The sequence below is a fragment of the Heterocephalus glaber genome, unplaced genomic scaffold (genome assembly GCF_053883595.1).
Source record: "Heterocephalus glaber isolate CG9 unplaced genomic scaffold, H.glaber_assembly_v1.0 deba00001577, whole genome shotgun sequence".
In the NCBI taxonomy this organism is placed as follows: Eukaryota; Metazoa; Chordata; class Mammalia; order Rodentia; family Bathyergidae; genus Heterocephalus; species Heterocephalus glaber.
This window is the reverse complement of record NW_028258358.1, coordinates 5,556,865-5,578,986: the sequence shown is the minus strand read 5'-3', so window position 1 is coordinate 5,578,986 and position 22,122 is coordinate 5,556,865. Positions and strand designations below refer to the sequence as shown.

At 35.0% G+C, this 22,122-nt stretch overlaps 1 protein-coding gene and 1 pseudogene across 1 annotated transcript in view; both read left to right on the top strand.

The window, feature by feature from the left end:
- Positions 1–22,122, top strand: part of Klhl1 (kelch like family member 1) — a 422,969-nt gene that overhangs the window by 227,500 nt on the left and 173,347 nt on the right. The window lies entirely within an intron of this gene.
- Positions 6,869–10,052, top strand: LOC147823489 (DNA (cytosine-5)-methyltransferase 3A pseudogene; annotated as a pseudogene).

Genomic DNA, 22,122 nt, shown 5'->3' with positions numbered 1-22,122 from the left:
TGTTGTTAAGTGCAACTTCTTCCCAAGTAATACCTCCTAAAATTACCGTGAAGAGTAATAGAGTAATAATGATGATGAATCTTGTTTGAAATTAGCATTTGAAAATAGTAGGTGTACATAAATGCTTATTAAGAACACATTTTTGATTAATCTGTAACAGACACTCTTATACTGCATGGTTTCTCTACAACTGCAACATCAAAACAAGTAGTCTGGCATTGCCCTTCCCAACATATTACCATCTCTCTGCAAGGCCAAGGTAGGCAGTCTTGAACCTCAATGTAGTTTCCCTTCAGCTTCCACCAAGCCACAAAAATTCTATGACAAAATAAATCAGTGGCCCCAGAGATTAAAAATCCAATTACATTGCTCTCTCCTAATTTATATTAGTCTAATAATTTCTTTCTGAGAGTCATTCAGACATTGAATATGAGAACAGCCTTCATTACTTTTCTTTCTTCTTAAATTTTGCTGAATTTGAATTCTCATTCTGCCAAGCAGTCACGATCTTGTTAAATCTCTCATTCTTTCTCACTTGAAAAGCTACACTAGCTCTGTATTCTGTCAATAATCTATTTAAAATATTTTATCATGTAATATTTAATATCTATTTGTAATGTGTTCAAGTATTTTGTTTTAAACATTTAGTACATAATATTTGAAATTTAGCATATCAATTTTATAAAGTATAAAACTCACATAATGTTTCAAAAACTTACTAAGAAACAGCACTTCGGTAAAGTTCTACATGTATATTTTTTCAGCTTCTTATTCTTATCAGTTATATAAAATATCCTTTGAGGGTAGTGAAAATATTATATGTATTAAATTTGTAATATGTTTGCTACATATCTATATCTCCACAAATATGTTGGTTTTGTTTGTTCTTGACTTTTTAGAATTTATATTAAATCATGGCTCCAGGTTGAGATAAAACAGTATTTTATTATTTACTTTTTAAAATTATGTGATTACTTTCCTGCAGTCTGAATCTGATTATATCTATTTCCACCTCTATGTCATTTAGATTTTTATAAGTGTAAGAATCTCTTAGTGGATAGTCTTTTTACAATCTAGTGCCTACCTACTTTTCTGATCATATTTCTCTGCTATCCCACTATACCAGATAATTGCTGCTCACCATTATTCTAGGATTCTTTTCCACTCATACCAAGAATGCCTCATTTTTTCACCTTATATTATATCAAAATTCTACCTCAAAATATAATGTCCTAAGAAAATAACTCCTTTACTTATCTGCTGTCCTACGAAAAAGAATTTTCTACAATTTTCATATAACATGCCTTACAACAGTTACACATTTTTTTAGTCTTATGTGTACTATTTATTCTTAATTTGAGAAATGGGAACAAAATCACTTCCCACAATATTTAGAAAAGATGTAAATAGAAAGAGTGTTAGGGTCTGAAGAAACCTTCATATTGAATTTGACATGAACAACAAATATCAAATATCAAATACAGAGTAATTTAAGAGAAATTCATATAATCTTGGACCAGTATAAAATACTTTCAGAAATAATTATAAATTTGGATTAATAAACTAAGCCAATTCTCAGTCTACATTTGACAAAATTTATGTAGCAAATACTTATTTGAAATACCCGTATCACTGCCATGTAAGACTTAAATTAGCTGGGTAGAACCCCATTATTATACTCACAATGGAAGACAGGATTATGTCTGCATTAATAGATTTCCTAGAGTCTCGCATTATGAATCATGGTGCAGACAACAGGAAGAACTTGACTGGCTGTGTAACCTTATCGATTTCTCTTAGGTGTTTATAATGTTTCTTTTTACTTAAGGAAGAGGTTTTCATTTTATTCCGAAGAATGTGCTTTCGTAATTGCAACCCTGGTTTAGTTTTTACCGGGCAGATTTTCTTTTGGAAAAGAGATATGTGTCCCCTGCTATTTGGTCAATAAAATGATTTAAATTTTAACATACAGAAGCCTCTTCATTTTATATGCCAAGTTGGTGCTGAAACAGCACTAGTTGCTTAGTTGTTATGCAGAAATAGACTTCATAGATATGCCAAAACAGGGTAGAGGTTAGCATTTACGACTACTTTTGTATTTGTGTATTTAATGTTCCTGTTTATTTCATGTGCAACCTTACCTTTACTTTATGAGTATGCACAGATGAAAATATTTGTGAAGTGTTTTGTGTTGGAAATAATATGTGAACAAGTATCTTTGCTGACCTTTGTTTTTCTCAAAGAACATCTCTGAATGAAAAATTTCAATAAGTGTTACCTTTTATTCTGTGACAATTTTAAGTATTAAAAGGTATATCCTTATATATGTCCACTGTGTAAAGATTTCAAGGTTATGAATTTGTATAAAAGGATGTCAAAACACTGTTTTCATACATTTTCCATAGAACTCTTTCTTGAAAGATACAAAAAAGAAGAAACTTTCACATACATTTGAGTTAAATACTTACAGTAATCCACTGCTGTACATCTGAAGAAAAATAAGCTACTGATTGTAGTACACTTAACTAAATGTAAAGGGCAAGCACCAACTGGATATATCCATATCTTCTCTAATTTCTATTGTGAGAAATGCAGATGAGTGATGTGAAGAATCAGCTGCTAATCTGGAGACAAGTCAGGACTATGAGAGAAATGAAGACACTGGATGTATTATGTTCTTTTAGCCAAATTAGAATAATGGAAGAAGAATAACTGAAAAAAAAAATCCAACCAAATTTTTAAATGTTTTTTCTATGAGAAATTATAACTTAAACCTGAAGAAGAGACAGGACTACATAGGAAACCGAAAGCCAAATATCTGAAAACTGTTTTGGAAAGTGGTTGAAATTCACTCCAAGCTGCTCTGACCTGCTTTCCCAGAGATGGGGCAATATGAAATTCTCAGGGCCTTCCTCTTTAATGTATTGTTAGAGCTCCCTGCAGAGCTGGCCATGCTAGGAAAACTGGAGATACAAGGAAAACCAGAGATACAAGGAAAACCAGAGATACAAACTCTCTGGAAAGAAGTTTGGTTGAATTAACCTACCCAGAGTGCATTTTACTCAGGAATCTCTTCTACTCAACCACTTCAGAGCTGAAAAATAACAAATCCCACAAATCAGCGAAATTTAAATTTCTAGTTTAAATTCTATGGATAGAATTCAAATAATTTCAAATACAAAATGAAAAGATCCAGGAAAGAAAAATTCATATCAATTGTCAACATGAATAAGCTAAAATAAAAGCAAATAGCTTCCTTTTTTTCTATCAAGCTTACAAAAAATGAATGTTACAAACTAAGGTATTATGGAATACCATATTTTAACCATCATTTTTGAGAATGTAAACTTTAGAAGGTATTTGACCCTACTCATCAATTTCATATATATTAAATGCCTTACAATATTGTCACAATTTTAAGAATCTGTGCTCTGGAGTATAAATATGAGTACAGATGAATACAAAATAAAGTATATTACAACAGTCTGTTTTACTGTCTCTTATTTTGTAATTTGTAAAAAAATTGGAATAATACACAGTGAACTATTTTACACCTGCGTTTCTTTTACTCTAGAAATATTGTTTATGTGTATGTAAATCCATTTGGAATAAATCCTCCCTGCATCTAAAACTGTGCTTATTCTGCATAAGTTTTGCCCTCAAATAGAGGCAGTTAAGGTTTCTCTGGGTTAGAATATGACAAGCAAGCATCTAGCTTGTAATCATTCTCTCTCTCTCTCTCTCTCTCTCTTTCTAGCTCTCTTCTTCACTCTTCCTTCCTCTCTCTCCTTCACTTGCTTATGTTCCCTTCTTCTGTTCATAAACCTCAATGAATTACTATAATAAATAATGTATTTATTCGCTATATATAAATAATATACATGAAATAAAGAATGTGAAGTTGTCATAATTTAGATAAAAAACACTTGGGAACTAGGATTTGCTTTAAAGAAGTAAGTACTATAATTTCACAATCTGTCATGTTCAGTATATTAATAGTAAACATTATCTTAAAATACTTTGTGAATATATAGAAAATATCATAATCTGAGCTAACATCCCCTATTGCTTTGGAAACTGATTTCTAACTAACTCAACTATTATAATGAAAATGTATTATTTGTAGTCATTTTGTAATTGTGTAAAATATATAATATGGAAATATAATCATTTATAATTTTAAAATATATTCCATTTTTATCAATAAATAAGTCTCATGTTTTGAAGAAAACATTTTTCTCAAATAAATAAGCTACATAATCATCTTTCCCATTTACTGAATTGACTTTAAATGTTGAATCAGGAAGTAGAAACAGTAACTACCTTGGAAAAGGTTCTGTTTCATTTCCTCTTTCAAATAATTTTCCCATCATTTTCTGATTTAATTTGCTATACTAATAGGGAATATTAACTTTAAGCTTCAGCTTCTCAACCTCCTTGTTTTCTGAAAATATTTCTCAGTGTTTTGCCCAGGCTGCTCTGTCTTCCTCCCTTTCATTTATTCAATCCTCAGCCACCATAGTGTTTTGGCCTCTGTCCTTTTTTCCTACTATTCTACACTTTTTCCTAGTATACAAAGAGCCCCAGAGAGCCCATAATTATTCACAAAGCACACCATAAGCTAAGGCTTCACTTCTGGTTTCAAGAGCTTATTTTTGAATCTCTGGGTAGAACAATGATTTATACAGTACAGTTCTTCTTTTGCCACAGGGGATATCTTCCAAGACGCCCAAGTGGATTCCTGAAATTACCACTAATACTGAACCCTGTGTATCATTTGTTTTTTCTATATGTCCTGCAGCATTGGCACTTAGTACCAGAGTTAATCTCTCGGGTTTCTTTATATCCTCATGCCTCTTTTACATCATTAGTCGTGCCCTTTGGGGCTATTACTAAGTAAAATAAGGATTGCATGAATGTATAACTGTGATACAGTACTGTGACAGTCTTTTATTTGATAAGATAATTACAAAATGACTACTGAGCAGGTGGCAAATACAGTTAGGATACACTGGACAAAAGGATGATTCACATCTTGAGTGGAACATACTAGGACAGCTGGAGATTTCATCACTCTATCATGAACTACATGCAGTTTTAGAACTTTCAAAATGGTAATATCTGGGATTTTCCATTTCATATTTTTGGAGCATAGTTGGCTGTAACTGAAACTGGGGAAAACAAAACTGCTGACATGGAAAAGGCTACTGTATTTGCTATGTTGTAATTAGAAGAATTTTTGTTTTCCTTTTTTTTTCCAGTACCGGGGATTGAACTCAGGACTTTGGGGCTGCGAGGCAGGTGCAGTGCCACTGAGCTACATCCCTGGCCCCAGAATTATGTTTTCTAATAAATTCATTCCAACTTCTAACATTTTATATATTGGTTTCACTATCTAAAGATAATTTAAGCCAAAATGTCATTGGCTACAATAGGTTGGTCCTTCCTCTTCATTCTCAGCATCTCAATAAATTTCATGTATGAAAATTCTTAGCTTGAAATGTCTTCGAAATTTCCCTACATCTTCATTTTAATAGATTCTAATCTATCCTGGATCTAATGGAATCTTTTTAATGTAAACATAATCAATGTAATTAGAACATTGAAATCTTGTGAATTGTCTTCTTATTCATTATAAAGCCCAATTCCTTACAAGTTCCCAAATTCTTCTTTCACAGTGCTCTATTTCATTTAATTAGAATGATTTCAATTTACAGCATCCTTCATCCTCTCTGATTTTATCTCAGAACATATATTACCCATATGCAATTAATTTTCTTGTTATAGTATACATTTCTACCTGTCTTTCAATTTCTAGCCAAGCATTCATGTAAGTGAAATTGCTATTCAGAATTGCCTGAAATTAAAGTTAAATTTGCATATAAACACAAAATAATATTATTTGAATACAAATTAATTCTTTGAAAGTTTTTTACAGAATACAACTACATTTTTAAAAGAAGGAAGACTAAATATCTTCTTTTTAGAACATTATGATAGATTTTTGCCATTTTGAAGAGTTGAAGTTTCTATATTAATAATGCTCATTTGAGGTGCCAATAAATACAAATTTGTAATTTTTCTGACCGTGGTGAATCTATCATCGATCTGCTTGTCACCTATCTATCCATCTATCTTTTTTTCTTTAAGTCTATGCATTTAATACTTCAAAATGTCAAATAATATTCAAGATTATAATTTAAAAATTAATGCAAATATAATCTACCAACAGGCCTAATTGCCAAACTGTCAACTTTTTTGTTGTGGTTGTTTTTGTTTTTAACTGGCATAATAATTAAAAAGATGCTTTATGAAGAAATAGATGATAGAAATTGCAAAGATATTTTATACTTCTGAAACTTAAGGTGATGTTTGGATAACAGATTATATTATTGGTGTAAAAATAAATATTTTGATCTGAACAATGAAAATCAATCTTTGCCAGAATTATACAGATAATTTAGAAATATAGTAATTTTTTAACAACTGAGAAAGCTTGTTAATATAATCTGCAATTTAAATTAAATGTATTTTTCTCTTTCCTTGGGCATTATACTGTTTTTCAATATACTTGTTAAGATGAAGAAAGTTGTCAGAAGTATGTATAATAACTTCAGGTAAATGAATTTTCCTTATAGGTTTAGAAAGTATCATTTATGAAAATTAGGATAGATATTTCATTTCTCTTGTCAGCATTCTAGCTTAGTTCCTAAAAGAATGAATTTTTAAATGAATCACATTTCAAAGAAATTTGCTTCCAACATAAAGACTATAAATATATAATGTTAAGATTGGCATGTGTTCTCTTAGTTTAAAAAATATTCATTCTAAAAAACTTAGCAAAGCAGAGACCTAAAGAAAACATTAAATGACCTGAGCCTGACCGCAGAGGGGCTGCACCTAGCCTTTCAGGCTGAGAAGAAAGCCAAGGTAATGACATCAATGAAAGCTGTGGAAGGAAAGCAGGGGCCCGGGAGTCACAGAAGGTGGAGGAGGCCAGCCCTCCTGCTGTGCAGCAGCCTGCTGACCCTGCCGTCCCCACTGTGGCCACCACACCTGAGCCTGTGGGGGCTCACGCCGGGGACAAGAATGCCGCCAAAGCAGCTCAGGACCAGCAGGAGTATGAGGACAGCGGGGGTGTGACACTGGGGAGCCGGTGTTTGCGGGGGAAACTGCTGGGCTTCTCCTGGTGGCCAGGCCATACCTTGTGTTGGTGACCGCCTGAAACGAGCAGCTGAAGACACCCGCCGGCTCATGTGGTTTGGAAAGGGCAAGTTCTCAGTGGTGTGTGTTGAGAAGCTGATGCGGCTGAGCTCCTTCTGCAGCACGTTCCACCAGGCTACCTACAAAAGCAGCCCATGTGCCGGAAGGCTACTTACGAAGTCCTGCAGGTGGCCAGGAGCCGTGCAGGGAAGCTGTTCTCGGCCTGCCCTGACAATGACGAGAGTGACACTGCCAAGGCCGAGAAGCCCATCTGGCTGCTGTCTCTCTTGGATTGAATCGCTACTCGGCTCCTGGTGCTGCAGGATCTGGGCATCCAGGTGGACCGCTACTTTTCCTCAGAGGTGTGTGAAGACTCCATTGCAATGAGCATGGTGTGGCACCAGGAGAAGATCGTGTACATCGGGGACGCCTGCAGCATCACTAAGAAGCATACCCACGAGTGGGGTCCATTTGATCTGTGACTGGGGACAGTCCCTGCAATGACCTCTCCATTGTCAACTCGGCCCACAAGGGGCTCTACAAGGTCACTAGCCGGATCTTGTTTGAGTTCTACCGCCTCCTGCTTGATGCGCGACCCAAGGAGGAAGATGACTGCCACTTTTGGCTCTTTGAGAATGTGGTGGCCATGGGCGTTAGTGATGGGGGAAATGCCGCGATTTCTAGAGTTCAACCCTGTGATTGATGCCAAAGAAGAGTCGGCTACAGGGCCTGGTATTTCTGGGGGAATCTTCCCGATCTGAACAGGCCATTGCCATCCACTGTGAAAGAAAAGCTGGAGCTGCGGGGTGTCTGGAACAGAATAGTGAAGTTCAGCAAAGTAAGGGCCATTCCCAATAGGTCAAACTCCATAAAGCAGGGCAAAGGCCAGCATTTCCCCATCTTCATGAATGAGAAAGAGGACATCTATGGTGCACTGAAATGGAAAAGGTATTTGGCTTCCTTGTTCACTATTCTGATGTCTCCAACATGAACCACTTGGCAAGGCAGAGACTGCTGGGCCGGACCTGGAGAGTGACAGTCATCTGCCACCTCTTCACTCTGCTGAAGGAATATTTTGCTTTCATGTAAAGTAAGGGGCATGGGGGCAAACTGAGGTAGTGACACAAAGTTAAAAAACAAACAAAAAATACAAGCACAATAAAACACCAAGAACATGAGGATGGAGAGAAATATTAGCACCTAGAAGAGAAAAAGGAATTTAAAACCAAAACCACAGAGGTAGAAATACAGGAGGGCTTTGCCTTGTGAAAATGGTTGGACATCATCTCCTGATTTTTCAATGTTAATCTTCCAGTCCTATTTAAAAAACAAAACCAAGCCCCTTCTCTACTCCCCTTCCCCTTGGGTCAAACCTTTTGTTTTCTGCTCTTTCAGAGGGCTTTGCTGTGTGTTTGGGCTTTTGTTTCTTGCTGTGACTGAAACAAGAGTTATTGTAGCAAAAATCAGTAACAAAAAATACTTAGCAGAGGAAAGGCCAGAGAGATGAAAAAAGGAAATTCTATAGAAATCAATATATTGGGTATTTTTCAGTTGTTGCTGTCTCTAGCCTGATCAGATAGGAGCACAGGCAGAAAATTAGACACTCAGTGGCCAACTTCCCTCCCAGCCTCTGAGCTGTCTGATCAGCACCATTCCTGGTCATAAAAATAGAACCCAACTAGCAGCAAGGAGACCGAATCACCACACAAGATACTTTTCTATAGTATTTCAGGTGCCCACCACACAGGAAACCTTGAAAAAAATTAGTTTCTAGAAGCCGCTGTTATCTCTTGTTTACCTCACACACACAAACACACACACGTGATATATCTGATAGATATGATATATATATATATATATATATATATATATATACACATATATATAGTATTGTTAACTACTGTACAACCTGACTTCATAATGATGCTTTGAAACAGGGAGATGAGTGAAAACATCAGCTCCCACCTGGCCTTATATGCAAAGAGTTTTAACCAAGGATGGGAAAATGGATTCAGCTTAGAGACATCTTGCTGTCTGGTGGGGTTTCCCCCTTGGTTTTTAGTAAGCTGAAAGAGGGAAATTGGGGAATTGCATTCCCCCGCTTCTCCCTGCCAAACAGGGTCAGCTAAGGTGGTCTGGACCTGGGAAGCTGAGCCTGAAGTTCATCTGGGGTCATGTAGCAACCTTTGAAATCTTTCAAAAAAGGAGACTCCTTTGGCAAGATGGCAGGGTAAGGAGTCTTCATTCCTGATTTCTCATGTTAGCAGAATCAAAGTCTTATTGTGGTAGGATCAGAAATAGTCCAGAAAGTGGGAAAGTCACAATGACAAATCCCATCCAGAGCAAATAAAAAAAAATACAAATGTAAAAAAAAATGAAAAGAAAACACTAAATGATCATAAATTTAAGATTTCAATCCTGTTTTTTCTAAACCTTAATCATTTGGTTTTTGAAGTGGGAAATAAAAACACCAAGATTATTGTAACACATGCCTCTGTCAATGTAATTTAAAGGAGCACTGTCCTTGGCCTACTTAATAAAAGCAACGTTAGAGATTATCTCACTTCAGATAACTTTTAACTAATGAAAATGCCCCCAGGAAAGGAGTCACAGAAATATCTCAGTTCTATTATTAAAATGTTCAGTATTGTCTAATGCTTATTCGGGGAATCCGGTGGAATTTAAGTAACTGCCTACTAAGTACATGGTTCTCATGGTATATTCAGAAGGAAAGAAAGCACATAATGTATTTGCCTACTAAAAATTCACTGCGTGAGATCACTTTGCTAATCAACATTCTTATGGCAGTTGTTTTTAGTTTCCTGGGAAATTTTAGCACAGGAGATTAATTTAGGTCATCAATTGATTAGTGTGTTTATCATGTTAAATGATCTCTTAGGTTGCTATGATAGTTTACAATGTCTCTTATGTGTAAATTTGTAAAACTTGAACTTATTGAAGATTTGCACTCCCAGTCACTTATGGCCAATTATTTTGGGCAAGGAGTCTGTGCCATTTGACTATGAGCTTGGCCTCTGGAATCAAGTTGCCTGGGTTGCTAATATGACCACTTTACAGAGTGGTTCAAGGTAAGAAACCTTATGTACCTCACTTTTGTTATCTATGAAATGGAATAATTATACTACTGAACTCAGTGAACTGTGACTATTCCATAATATATTTAGAAACATAAACTTAGGGTATGAAATCACAAGTCTGTCAGAGTTGCAGTCATCTCAAATATTATGAGTTGGCATAAATTCATGCCTTTTTCAATACATGAAGCTAAATGAAGTCAGGGTACTTCATTATTTTTTAATATCCAGAATTTATTATGAATTTCTTTCATAAAGAGGATGATCAATAGTTTCTCATGCATGATAGAGGAAAATCATATTATCTTTCAATATTAGTACCTACAAAGAATATCTAAGTAGTTCCAATATTTGATCAATTAAGTATCTGCAAAGGAAAGACAATCTCCAAGTTAATATTCATGGTACTGTAATTCATATGTGATTTTACCATTTAGTTCAAGATTAATGAGTAATGATTTCAAAATTAAGAATAATTAACATTACTGCCATATTATCAGCATGGTTACTACATGTAAATGTATTGTCTTCATATCACACTTTTAAAAGTAACATTCAGATCATATCTATATTATGTTGGATTAGGCAAATCCATTTATTGAAAATTTCTAATGAACACTAGCTATACCAGTGATAGTGAACCTTTTAGACCATTCAGTGTCACAATCAGCCCTCAGCAGCATGCAAGTCATAGGTTTGCCACCAATGATACAACAACCTTGGAACTCAGTTTTTTTCTAAGAACTCTATGTAGTTAATAGGTAGGAAACAAATCAGATTTACTACACATGTAAGGAATATAAGGGGGGAAAAGCTTTAAATATTATTTTAATTTTTTCAGGGTAATTATTAGTTTTACTTTGTCCAATTACTTTAAGACATTCCATTATTACAGAGATTACAAGTATTTGCATCAAAAAGGACAGATTAGCTACAAACTATTGGCCGTAAAGCTTACAAGAAAATTCAACCGATCATGCAATTGTTGATACAAATCTAATGCAGTTCAATGATATTTTATTTAGTTATATTGACTGATGACATAACTTAATGAGTAAGTGTGAGTACTGGAGCCACACTGCCTAACTTCGAGTCCCTTCTCAAACAAATACTACTTACGTGCACTTGAAACACTGAATTAAACTTTTTGTGCTTGAGTTTCCACAAATGGCAAATGTGAATGACCATATAGGCTTATACTTGTATAGAACAATTGTAAGAATCATATATGTGAAATACAAGTTAACAATTTACTGTGTAGGGTTTTGTCTTCATATGGTACCAGGGTCAATGGGAATAAAATGCAGAAAGAATGATTTCAATCCAGTGAAAAGATATTTTTAGTGGTCAAATTCATCTAAATAGGTCTCTTTGATAGGAAGGATGGATTTATTGTATAATGACAAGAAAGAGGGATTTACACAATAGAAATCTACATGGAATGCATATACATTTCTGATAAAAGCAACATTCTATTATCCACAAGGTGAGAAACTTTATAATGGCAATTTGAGTTTTTTCCTAGTAATATCTCAGTTGAAACTCATAAAATTTAAATATTATAACTGTCAAGAATTCTATTTTCATCTCCCTAACTTCAGCAAACTTTAAACTTCTAAACTTAATGTACTTTTCTCATTAAATAATGAATAGCAAACTGTTTTCATTAATCTGTTCTAAGACCTTTTTTGTGCCCTAAAAAGATGAAAAATTTCTCCTTTGCATATTAATATAATTCTCTACATTAATCAATTTTTATTTATTAAATATGAGCCAAAATTGTATTTATTGATGATTTTTACTAAGCTTTTTGAAGTACTTATGGAGGGCATATACATTAATAAGTATTTATTTAAGTGAACATGAAGAATTAAAGAAATAATATTATTAATACAAGTCTAATGTGACTCAGATGCTTTATGTGCAATCTTAGTTCTCTATTCTTCATATACTGTATTCATAGAAGTATGCCTCTTCTTTGTATTTTATTTCTTTATTCAATGATATGCTTTCATACTTCTCTATTCTCCATCTTTTGAAATTCTATATATATATATATATATACATTAATAAAATATAAATACCAAAAATTTTGATTTTATTTTAGAACAGAGGGAGAGTTTGGCTCTAGAGTGATTATTTTGTATGTGGGAAACCAGTTTTACCAGCACCATTTGTTAGAGACCATATTTTCTCCAGGATGCTTGGCTCTCTTATCAAAGACCAGATGGCTGGGAATGTGCTTGGGATTGTCTCTGCATCTTCAATTTTGTTCTATTGACCCATGTCTCTTTTTGTGCCAATAATATGTTCTTTTTATCACTGTAGCTTTGTACTATAACTTGAAATTTGAGATGTGTTTATTGTCCTCATTCACAATTGCTTGGCCATTCTGGATTTCTTCTGGTTCCTTATGTATTTTAGAATTGTTTTCTCTGTATTATGAAGAACATTCATTGGTATTTTTATTGGAATTTAGTTAAATCTATTTTCTCAACTCTTTCTTGGAACTTACCTTGTACAACTTGTTAATATATAACTATACTCAAAAAACATTTAAGTATAAGTAGGGAGTAGTTTATACTACTTGCCACTGTAAAAGATTAGTTGCATTGCTACTACTTTGAAGATTTTAAATTATTTTTCTACATTTTTGTCTACATAATTAGACATTAAATATATGAACCAAAACACCATAATTAAAATAACGAAAGCAATTTCTACACATAATTAATACTGTGTTTGTTTCTTCCACCTATTTGCGTGTATAATTTCTTATAAATAGAATAATGGACTATTCATTGAGTTTCTTGTTTATATTTATGGTTTACAATTGAATTACTACTTTAATATCACATTTCAAAAAGAAAAAGATGTAAGCCAGAAACTAAGATAACATTATTCCATGGCTTATTGGTACAGTACATGCAATCTCAGAACCCAAAATTGAGAGGAAAAATGAAAGTGAGCTAGAAAGTGGTAAAAAATTGCATGTTAGTGTTTTTATGAGGTGTTCACAGTTTAATAGGAAAACAAAGTTGGTTTAGTAAGGAGAAATATCTCCAAAGATGTCAAGCAGAACCACTGTGAGGCAGAACTACTATTGAAGGAATACAAGGGAAAAAATTATCTACTAGAAAATCTTGTCTTTGGTTCCTCAGTGGTCAACGTTTATTCCAATTTATGTTATTTAATTTTCTCTTCCAAATGGTGTTAAATATCTCTGCTTGGCTGCTATATATCCCCAGAGTCTAGTAGAAGCCCTGTCCACTGTCAGAAGTGCCCATTCACTAGGATTCAGAATTTCTTCCTCAACAAATCCCAAAGTTGTGAAAAATTAAGCACACTTTTGTAAATTAATTATTGGAAGTAATGGTAGAAAAAGGTAAGCTTAATATTTTGCTTAAATGATGAATTTTAACAGTTTGGAGATGCAAAACTAAACCAAATTATGGGTTCACTTAGTATACAGTATCTTGGAAGACTATGTCCTTGTCATGCATTTACTGTATCCAAAGCTGGTCCTTTGTAGAAGCCTTCAACATGCTGCTCCACCATTCTGTGGGGCAGATGTTTTTATGCAGTGAACCCATATGGTACACTATGAACATTATGTGAATGAGCCCACGTTTTTGCTGTTTTCACCATCTGATAGTTTCCTTTTTCTGAGAAAACTTGTCAGCTGTATTATCTCAATAAATCAGGGATTTTCTATGCTATTTTATGACACTGAAGTTTAAAGAAGACAAATTTCTCTCCACAGTATGTATCTATTCAAGCAAAGTTATATTTCAGCTTCTCTAGGGAAGAACGGAATCTGAGAAATCCACTTTTCACCAGATTTCTGGTTTATATCCCCCAAGGAAGTTAACTATATTAAGAAATAGCAGTGCTTAAATTAGGCCAGCTTTAGTGAAAAAGATAGCTGATATTTTCAGTTGCATGTATAACTTCAGTCCTTGCCATCATGGTCATCTCTCTGTAGGTATATTGGAGAAACAATTGAAGACAAAGGAGTATAGCTGGCTAGTGTCCATCATGTAGTTTACTCTTATTGTTTTTCCTCTCCTGAGGGTTGTAGGCTGAACATTTAAGAAGGACCCCTATCTTGGAAGCTTCTGAGCCGCTGTCCCACTGTTCCCGGCCCAGAGGTAGGGGCTTCTGAGCCACCATCCCACTGCTCCTGGACCAGAGAAAGGGACTTCCCGGCCACCATCCCTTCTGCTGCTCCAAGCCCACAGGAAAGGGCTTTTGGGTCACCATCCCTACCGCTGCACCCGGTCCCTGTCCCATCTATCCCAGCTCAGAGGAGGTAATCTGTGCAGGTGCCAACAGCCCCTCCCCAGTTGAAATGAGAAAACATGTAAATAAATCTCAAAACCAGACTTCCAAGATCACCTACAGCAACCCCAAAGGGAAATGAGATGGAACACAGATACTCAACCACCTGGACCCACTGAACTGGCAACAAAAGGGGATCTGGAAAAAAGGAAATCAGAAATAATTTCTCAGATAACAGGAGAAATTGTGCCCCTAGTGCAAGACATGATTAATAAATCTAAAGAGGAGCTCAGGAATATGATGGAATCCCAACATAGGAAACAAATGGAATCCATAAAACAGATGCAAATAGATTTCCAGGAGGTAAAAAACTCCATTGAAAGTCTACACAGCAGAATGAGCCAATGTGAGGACAGAATTTCAGATACAGAAGATAAGATTGCAATTAGTGACCAGGAAAAGAAAAATTGCTTCAAAATTATGAGGGAACATGAGAAATCAATCCAGCAGCTGCTAGATGATGCAAAGAAGAATAATATAAGACATATTGAAGTCAATGAAGAAACAGGAGAGAGTGCAGATGACATAAAAAAATCTCTTCACAGAAATAATGGCAGAAAACTTCCCAATCAGGGGTAAAGAACTTCATGTACAGATAAGTGAGGCATATAGGACTCCAAATAGCCTTGATCAAAAAAATCTACACATAGGCATATAATTGTTAAGATTCTAGGAACTCAACAGAAGAACAAAGTTCTACAAGCAGTTAGAGAAAAGAAACATATCACATACAAAGGGAAGCCCATCAGAATCACAGCAGACTTCTCAACACAAACAATCAAGGCAAGAAGAGCTTGGAGTGACATATTCCAAGTCCTTAAAGAAAACAGCCTCCAACCCATATTGATGTACCCTGCAAAATTATCTTTCAAAATTGATAGAGAAATAAGATACTTTCATGACAAAGAGCACCTTAGGAACTTCGTGAATCCCAAACCAGCATTCCAAAGAATTTTATGCAATATCCTAGGAACAGACATTGAGGATCACAACCCCAGGAAGCAAAGCAGAATGAACTCATCTAGCATGACAAGAAATTAAATGGAAAGGGGGAGAACCCCCCAAAAGAGAAAAAGTCATGCCAATGACAAGTCAGTACGTTTCAGGTATAACCATCAATGATAATGGTCTCAATTCACCAATCAAAAGAAATAGACTGGCAGAATGGGTCAAGAAGCTAAATCCAACAATGTGCTGCATACAAGAAACACACTTAATTCAAAAGGAAACTCATAGACTGAAAGTTAAAGGGTGGAAAACAATACTCCATGCAACAGGAACCCGAAAAAAAGCAGGAGTAGCTATCCTCTTTGCAGATCAAGTAGATTTCAAACCAACACTGATTAAGAGAGATGAAGAAGGACACTATATCCTCGTAAAGGGAAGAATCCAAGAGGAAGAGATGACAATCATAAATATCTATGCACCAAACACCATTGTGCCCAACTATATAAAAAAAAATACTAACGGACATGAAAAGTCATATATGCACTAATACAATTGCAATGGGGGATCTCAACACCCCACTGTCAAAAATAGATAGATAGACTAGACAAAAAATAAGTAATGAAACACTACAACTCAATCGAACTCTTGAACAAATGAACTTAACAGATATTTACAGAGTCTTCCACCCCACAAAATCAGAATACACATTCTTCTCAGCTGCACATGGGTCATTCTCCAAAATAGACCACATACTCACACATAGAATATGTTTAAGTAAGTGCAAAGGAATTGAAGTTATCCCCTGTATATTATCAGACCAGAGTGTGATGAAATTGGAGATCCCTAGCAAAAGAAACTCAAAAAATTTAATAAACACATGGAAATTGAACAACACACTTCTGAATAACCAATGGGTCACAAAGGAAATTAAAGAAGAAATCAGACAGTTCCTTCAATTAAATGACAATGACAATACAACATATCAGAATCTATGGGACACAATGAAAGCAGTCATATGAGGGAAATTCATAGCAGTGAATACACATATTAGGGAAACAGAACGGGCCCAATTAAACAACCTGAGGCTGCACCTCAAGCTTCTAGAAAAAGAAGAACAGGACAACCCCAGAGCTCATACAAGGGAGGAAATTATAAAGATCAGATGAGAAATCAATGCAATGGAGACTAAGAGAACGATACAAAAAAATCAATGAAGCCAAGTGTTGGTTCTTTAAAAGAATGAACAAAATTACCAAATCTTTAGCCAAACTTGTCAGAAAAAGGAAAGAAAAGGCCCAAATCCATGCAATTAGGAATGAAAAGGGTGAAATTACAATAGACCCAGCAGAAATCCAGAAGAGCATCAGTACCTACTTCCAGAACATGTACGCCAATAAGATGGACAACACAGAAGAAATGGACAGATTCCTAGATACATATGAATTACCAAAGTTGAAAGAAGAAGACCTAAAAATTTTGAACAACCCAATTATCAACCAGTGAAATTGAAAGTGTAATTAAAAACGTATCAACTAAGAAAAGCCCAGGCCCTGATGGCTTCACTGCTGAATTCTACAAGGCATTTAGAGAGGAACTGCTGCCACTACTGTTTAAACTCTTCAATGAAATTGAAAGGGAAGTAATACTCCCAAATTCATTCCTGGAAGCAAGTGTCACCTTGATCCCCAAAGCAGAGAAAGACCTAACCAAAAAGGAGAACTATAGGCCAATCTCACTAATGAACATAGATGCAAAAATCCTTAATAAGATACTGGCAAACAGAATGCAGAAGATCATCAAGAAGATCATACACCCTGATCAAGTGGGATTCATCCCAAGGATGCAGGGATGATTCAATACATGCAAGTCAATCAATGTAATACACTATATCAATAGAGCCAAGGACAAAAACAATGTGATTATCTCCATAGATGCAGAAAAAGCATTTGACAAAATCCAACATACATTTATCATAAAAACCCTACAAAAATTGGAATAGATGGTCTCTACCTCAAACTGATAGAAGCCATCTATAACAGCCAATTTTATATTAAATGGTCAAAACCTGAAATCCTTCACACTAAAATCAGGAACAAGACAATGATGTCCACTATCACCACTCTTGTCCAATATAGTTCTGGAAACATTAGCCACGGCAATTAGACAAGAGAAAGAACTAAAAGGAATAAAGTTAGGAAATGAAGAAGTCAAATTGTCATTATTTGCAGATGACATGATACTGTATATAGAAGACCCCAGGAACTCCACCAGAAGTCTTCTAGACTTAATAATCAAATTCAGTCAAGTAGCTGCTTACAAGGTCAACACACAAAAATCAATAGCTTTCCTCTAAACAAATGACAGACTCACTGAGAGAGAAATAGGCCAAATAATTCCTTTCACAATAGCATCTAAAAAACTGAAATACCTAGGAATCATCCTAATGAAAGAAATCAAAGACCTCTTCTCTGAGAACTATGGCACTCTGAAAAGAGAGATTGAAGATGATATCAGAAAATGGACAGACATCCCCTGCTCCTGGGTAGGAAGGATTAATATAGTGAAAATGGCCATACTTCCAAAACTGCTATATAGATTTAATGCAATTCCAATTCAGATCCCAGCAGCATACTTCATAGACCTTGAGAAAACAATCTAAAAATTCATTTGGAGCAAGAAAAGACCCAGAATAGCAAAAGCAATTCTAGGTAACAGAGACATGGTAGGGGGTATCACAATCCCCAACTTGCAACTCTACTACAAAGCTACTATGATAAAAACAGCATGGTCCTGGCAAAGAAACAGACCTGAGGACCAGTGGAACAGATTAGAAGATGCAGAAACAACGCCAGACACACTCGGCCATCTCATCTTTGATAAAGGAGCCAAACACCCTCACTGGAGGAAAGATAGCCTACTTAATAAATGATGCTGGAAAAATTGGGTTTCAGCTTGCCAAAGATTAAAACTAGACCAGTATCTCTCACCATGCACTAAACTAAAATCAAAATGGATTAAAGATCTAAATATTAAAATAGAAACTCTGAACCAGTTGGAATAGAGGTTAGGTAGAACCCTTGATGAAATCGGTGTAGGAAAAGATTTTATGAACAAAACCTCAGTTGCCCATGAACTAGCACAAACAATCAACAAGTGGGATCTCTTCTTATTAAAAGGCTTCTGCACAGCAAGAGAAACCACCAGCAGTGTAAAGAGATAACCCACAATGTGGGAAAAAATCTTCACCTGCTCTTCCTCAAAGGTCTACTATCTCAAATCTATAAAGTACTTAAAAACATCAGACCTCCCAAATTTAAAGACCCAATTGAAAAATGGGCATCTGAAATGAACAGACATTTCTCAGACAAAGAAGTAGAAATAGCAAATAAATACATGAAAAAATGTTCAACATCACTGGTCATTCAAGAGATGCAAATGAAAACAATGCTGAGATTCCGCCTCACTCCAGAAAGAATGGCTGCTGTCATGAAATCCAGGAATAACAAATGATGGAGGGGCTGTGGGGAAAGAGGAACCCTGCTCCACTGCTGGTGGGAGTGTAGACTGGGGCAAGCACTGTGGAAATCAGTATGGAGATACCTCAAAGGACTAGGACTTGAAGTCCTATTTGACCCTGCTATTCCACTGCTGGGGATCTTCCCCAAAGAATTAAAAGAATCATACCACAGTGATATATGTGCACCCATGTTCATCGCAGCACAGTTTATGATAGCTAAAACTTGGAAACAGCCCAAATGCCCATCAACTGAAGACTGGATAAAGAAAATGTGTTTTTTTAAATAAAATGGAGTTCTACTCAGCCATAAAAAATGAGAAATTAGAGACATTTATAGGTAAGTGGATGTACATTGAGGCGATACTCTCATGTGAAATAAATAGGACACACATGTATAAATACCAAATAGTTTCTCTGGTGTGAGAAACTGAAAGTGTAAATAAGGACTAAAACGTATAATAGGTAATGTGAAATAGGAAGAAAAGGGGCAAAGGGGAAGGAAATGGGAGGGCTAGGGGAAAGGATAGAAGGGAATGGGATTAATATAAGAAAATGGAAAAATAGGAACAAAATCTTTGTAAATATGAAGGAATGGAGGGGTCGAAGGGAGGGCTGGGCAAGGGTGAAAAATAAGAACCAAGAGACACTATGTAAAGGTCCAAATTCCCAATGATGAATATCATTATATTGTATACCTAAAATGCACCAATGCTTAGAATGAATAATTGATATTGCAAAATAGGAAGAAAAGGTCCAAAGTGGTAGGGGTAGTGGGAGGGGCAGGGGAAAGGAAAGAAGGGAGAGGAAAAATGCTGAGAAATGGAAAAAATGGAAATAAAGTCTCTGTAAAGAGGGAAGGGTGGAGGGGTTGAAGGGAGGGCTAGGAATGGGGAAAAATAAGAACCAAGATGCATTATGTAAAGGTACAATTCCCAATGAGAAATGTAATTGCCTTATATACCTACAATGTACCAATAAAGAATTTAATAAAGAAAAAAAGAAGGACTCCTACCTTGGAGTCACTATGTTAGGTCTTTGGATATCACATTTTCTTAGACCTCTGACCCAATGACTTATTCTCTATTATTCCTTTAATGCTTCTCATCAGCCACCTGAGCTATTTGCCAATAATCAAAAGGCCATGAATCCCCATGACTTAGTTGATCTCTCCTTGGTCATAAAAGTGGACAGTACCTGTACGCCATTCATAGTTTTATCTAACAGAATAATTCTCTTTCATCATTCTCATGGCTAGAAACATTATAATATAGAAATCCATTTTTCAAATCAGAATTCTTTCTTTTCTACAATTGTATTGTAAAGGAACATACTAGAGGCCATGAATTTGAATTGAGAAATAGGCACTGAAATTGATTAAACTCTTTCCTAAATATACATGTTCACCTAACAAACTTTCAGAAATAACTGATTTTGTACATTGTGTGGTACTAATGTCAGGGAAACTTACTCAACAGCCAGACTTTATTTGTTCTAGTGCCATTAAAAACTGATAACCCAGTGAGCCATTAAACAAATAGATTAGAATTATAGTCCTACCTTTTCCCACTCAGTGATTCCAATTAACAACATGGTACATATCGTCAACAAGATGGATGCCTTTGATAGTTGTAGGCTATTAGAAAAATTAATAATTTTGTACCCAATATTATGACATAAAATAAGAGTTTTGAGAAAGTGAAAGGTCTCTGTAAAATTATATTGTTAACATTTTTACATAAAAACAAGCTATTTTTACTCATTCTGGTAATTCCTGATAATGAGAATGGAAAAAACACATTTTTTTCATAAAAATAGTAGGTCATTACAGAAATGCAAATTAAAACAGTACTGAGATTTCATCTTAACCATGAAAGAAAGGCCATCATCGGGAAATTAAATAATAAAAATGCTGGCAAGTCTGTTGGAAAAATAGGAACTTTTCTGCATTGTTGGTGAGACTTTAAACAAGTACAACCACTGTGGAATCTCAGTATGGAGGTTCTTCAAAAATAATTAAAAACACAAATTACATTTGACTCACTTATTATCCTTGTAGGTGTCTTCCCAAAAGAGTTAAATCCATCATGTTACAGTGATACATGCATACCCATGTTTGTGGCAGCACAATTCATAATAGCTAAATCTTGGAAACTGCTCATATGTCCATCTATAGATGAATGAAGAAAAAAAATGTGAGTTTACACACAATGGTTTACTCTGATATAAAGAAAAATAAATGAGTCATTTGTAAGAAAACTGATAAACCTTGAGACCCTAATATTGAATGGAATAAATCACAAAAGCTTAAATGTTACATGGTTGCTCTAATATGAGAAACCCAAATTATGAGTAAAGAACAAAATAAAAAATAATAGGAAATAGGAAATAGATCTTTCTCAAATGGGAAGCAGACCAAAAGATGGAGAGAGAGGGGACAGAGGGGAGAGAAGAAAGATGAAAACAGAATTAAGATGTGTTATATACATGTACCCACTGCACACAAGCAATGTAAAGCAATGTAAACATTACGTACTACAAACATTTAGTAATAAAGAATAAAAAGAAATAGTGGACACCATTTAGAGATGAAGTACCAAAAAAATTTGCATCATTTGGGTTATTTTTTCTTATAAATTAAGCACTCTGATATTGACTTTTAAAAATAGCTTTGTACAATTAAAGATGAATAAATCCATGTTAATAGTGTGGCATTACAAATTTTTTTATTTAAAAAATATTAAGAAGTAAATTAAAAACACCTTAACAAATAAAAAAAAATAGAAGAAAAGAAAACCTTCGAGGACCATTAGTAGCATTTTCTCCATGCTCTTAAGCAAGGGCTATGCATCTTTCTTTTTCATTGTGTCGCACAAATTACACAGCCAACCCTGTATTCAGGAGGTTATAATACATGCAAAAATTTGAGAGCCACTGTTCCAACCCATTATGGAATGAAAGATTTCTACCATCTGTTATCATTGTGAATTATACATTTATTTCTAAGATGACAGTTACAAA